This window comes from Gossypium hirsutum, chromosome A01 (assembly GCF_007990345.1).
Source record: "Gossypium hirsutum isolate 1008001.06 chromosome A01, Gossypium_hirsutum_v2.1, whole genome shotgun sequence".
Taxonomy (NCBI): Eukaryota; Viridiplantae; Streptophyta; class Magnoliopsida; order Malvales; family Malvaceae; genus Gossypium; species Gossypium hirsutum.
In genome coordinates, this window is record NC_053424.1 from 37664636 (window position 1) to 37669055 (window position 4420).

Below are 4420 nucleotides of genomic sequence, written 5' to 3' on the forward strand. Positions count from 1 at the left end.
CTCTTGTGTGATGTGGTTTATAAATGTTTGGTAAACGGTTGAATGTGGCTTAATAGTTTTGTTGTTGAATGGTTAAGATTGGCTTATTGGTATGCTAGGAAAACTAAGTAACATTATGCATGTTATTGGTAGCTATATTGGAACTTGTAGAATGTGAGTTTGGTATGATTTGGATTGGAAAAATATGATGTCATAAAAATGTTGAGTGTGGATAGTGAAATGACATGATTTGGCCTTGTTTGTGAATGTTTTGGTTGCCTAAATATGCCATGGTTTATACCATTAAGATTGTGGGTGTGGATGTAACACCCTTAACTTGTATCCGTCATCGGAATAGGGTTATGAGGCAGTACCTGACAATACATCTCATTCTCATACACTTATGCATTCATTATTATAAACCATTCACAAACGCTCACATTGTCCCTTATAAGGTTCTACGAGACCTTAAAACATGCTTAAGAGTGGTCTGGGACTAAACCGATCATATATAAAAATTTCATGAAATCATAGGTCACACGCCCGTGTGAACAGGCCGTGTGTCTCACACGGCTACTAGACACGCCCGTGTCATAGGCCGTGTGAAAACAGGACATATATATTGACTTGCACCAGACTGCCGGAGACATGCCTATGTGCCTTGGTCGTAGGAAATCTGGATGGGTTACTGACTTGGGTCACACGGCTGACCACACGCCCGTGTGTCTAGCCCGTGTACCATGCAAAATAGCCACACACGCCCGTGACCTAGGCCATGTGCCATTTAGGGGGTATATTGACTTATGTCACATGGTCAGTCACACACCCGTGTGTGAGTCCGTGTGACACACACTGTCAGTAGACACCGCCGTGTGTCTAGGCCGTGTCAAATTTGTAGGGTATATTGCCTTCATTCAAAAGGTACCCCAGGGGACACACGGCCGTGTATCATGATCGTGTGTCACACATGGCTGAGACACACGCTCGTGTAGACAAAAATAGGCCATTTACAAAGTCAATTTGCCACCCTTTTCTCATGCGCACCTAGCCATCAATATGATATCATTTCAATACATATATAGGTAGCCAAAACATACCAATTCACACACATTTCATGTAATATCCTGATTTTGGGCCTAGTCAGAATAGTGGTTTTGTGATCACAAAATCCGAGAAAGAAATAATTATTTTATGATTATTTTAAGGTCTATGATATGATTGCATGGTTGTGTGAAAATTTCGTGAAGAAATTTTATGCATAAAGTGCTTAAATTGAAATTAGGGACTAAATCGAATAATTTGCAAAACTTGCATTCTAGAAGTTTCTAGTATGAAATTGCTTTGAAATATTAATTAGGAGGTCTTAAATAGAAATTTTACCAATTTATAAGTCTATGGACAAAAATTGGACATGGATGGAATTTTTGGAAAGTTTAGTAGTAAGGGCATTTTGGTCATTTAGGGGTAAAATGAATTAAAATACAAAATTAAAAGCCAATTTTGCTCATCTTCAACCCCAAGGCCGAATATAGCAAGGAGAAACCATGGCTAGGGTTTTTCAATCTTCCAAGCTCGATTAGCAAGGAAAATTGAAATTCGGGCTAAAATGGGGAAAATACCAAGTTGTGGACGAAATGGTAAAATTAGCCATTTTCGCATACGAGGTAAGTTCATGTGTAAATGTAGTAACATAATTGTCATTTTAAGTAACTTAATGATATTTATATGATATGATGATTATTATTATGAAATATTATGCTTTGTGGTTATTGTTGAGTAATATGCAAATTATGTTTATTACTTGTTACATATGAATTGCTACCGAGTATCGGTTCCGATATTCCGTGGAAGACGGCAAATGTGAGATCGAGGGAAAAAGCCCGTTTGAACCTTAGGAATAGATTAGGATACAAGTGACATGTCACTAGGATGGTTGAGCATCCGAACTCGTTGAGTTGAGTCCGAGTTCACTTATGGATGCGAATGTCCGAACTCGTTGAGTTGAGTCCGAGCTCGAGAGATGCAACTAGGCATCCGAGCTCGTTGAGTTGAGTCCGAGTTCACTTATGGGCGGGTTACATGGTAGCTTGGCTACATATGTGGCACTTATGTGCAAACTTTCCATGTATCCGAATTATATTCCGATGTGTTCAACGGGTAAAATTCCACTCAAATGGAGGAATACTCGAGATGAAAGAGACGTATTGGTAAGTGTTGTGAAATGAATACTTTGAATAGGTATGTACTTAACCCTCGGGTTGAAAACTCGATATAACAAGAATATGGTAAGATGATAAATGAAAATGTGATATGAATGTCTCGGTGATGATTATGCAAATGATGTTTTATGTTTGCTTCTATAGTTGTGTTACTTGCTATTTGCATGTGAGCTTACTAAGCATTTATGCTTACTTCCTCCTTTTCATTCCTTGAAGTGTTGACAAGCCAGCTCGGAAATCGAGAACGGTCGGAGGTTCGCTCACACTATCTGTATACCATCTTGGCATAATGGCTTGTATATTTTGAGTATGGCATGTATAGCATTATAATCATTTTGTATATATGGTCTTATGATATGGTTATTGAGTGGTATGGAAATGCTTGGTAATGATTAGCCATTGGAATGGCTAATCATGATCATATTTGGTGTTATGTATGCTAAATTACTAGCTAATCCATGGAAAACATGAAATAGGTAAAATTTACAATAAAATAGATTCAGACAACAGCAGTGATGTGAGTTTGAAAAATTATTAAAAATAGTAGAGATACAATTAGATGGTGAATAAAATATGGAATTGAAGAATTATGAGTCTATTTTCATATGGATGGAACAAAACAATTATATGAGTTATATTTTATGAGATGTTTAAATTTTTGTGAAACAGGGGCAGAGCGATTTCTGGATCCCCTGTTCTGACTTTGGAAATTCACCATAAATTTTTAAAAGATAATTAGAAGTCATAATTTATATGTACAGATTCCTTATTGAGTCTAGTTTTATTAGAAACAAACGACATAGTCATTGAAACTCTGTACAGAGAGATATCTGATTCGTAATACACAGAGGTCAGAGCAGTCAAACCCTGAAACAGGGGAGAATTTAACTAATAAACTGTACTAATTGGCTCAACCAAAAATTCTAGAAAAAAACTAGTAAATAGATATATGAGTCTAGTTTCAGGGAAAATTTATATAATTGGATTTTGAGTTTTGTAACTCGAGATATGAATTTTTAAGCGACTATGACGCAGATTGTTAGCTTGACTGAAAATTTTAAAAATAAATTGTTTGAGCTGTTTAAGTAATGAATTAAGTCCGTTAACACCTCGTGTTCGACTCCGGTGCCGGTCTCGGGTACGGTTTAACGCCCCGTACCCGAGACCGTCGCCGGAGTCGAAAACGAGGTGTTAACGGACTTAATTCATTAATTAAACAGCTCATACAATTCATTTTAAAATTTTCAGACAAGTTGGCTAACTGCATCACAGTCGTTTTAAAAATCATATCTCGTGTTCCGAAACTCGAAATCCAATTCCGTAAATTTTTACTGAAACTAGACTAATATATCTATCTACTAATTTTTTCTAGAATTTTTGGTCAGGCCAATTAGTACAGTTTATTAGTTAAAACCTCCCCTGTTTCAGGGTTCGACTACTCTGACCTCTGTGTATTATGAATCAGATATCTCCCTGTACAGAGCTTCAATGACTATGCTGTTTGTTTCTAATAAAAATAGACTCAATAAGGAATCTTTAAATATAAAGCATGACTTCTAATTATCTTTGTAAAATTTATGGTGAATTTCCAAAGTCCGAACAGGGGATCCAGAAATCGCTCTGGCCCTGTTTCACAAAAATTTAAACATCTCATAAAATATAACTCATATACCTGTTTTGTTCCATCCATATGAAAATAGACTCATAATTATTCACTTCCATATTTTATTCACCATCTAATTGTATCTCTACTATTTTTAATGATTTTTCAAACTTACGTCACTACTGCTGTCTGAATCTATTTTATGGTAAATTTTACCTATTTCATGGTTTCCATGGATTAGCTAGTAATTTGACATACATAACACCAAATATGATCATGATTAGCAATCCTAATGGCTAATCATTACCAAGCATTTCCATACTACTCAATAACTATATCATAAGACCATATATACAAAATGATTATAATGCTATACATGCCATACGCAAAATATACAAGCCATTATGCCAAGATGGTATACGGATAGTGTGAGCGAGCCTCCGACCGTTCCCAATTTCCGAGCTGGCTTTTCAAAACTACAAGGAATGAAAAGGAGGGAGTAAGCATAAATGCTTAGTAAGTTCACATGCAAATAGAAAGTAAAAGCAAACATAAAACATCATTTGCATAATCATCACCGAGACATTCATATCACATTTTCATTTATCATCTTACCATA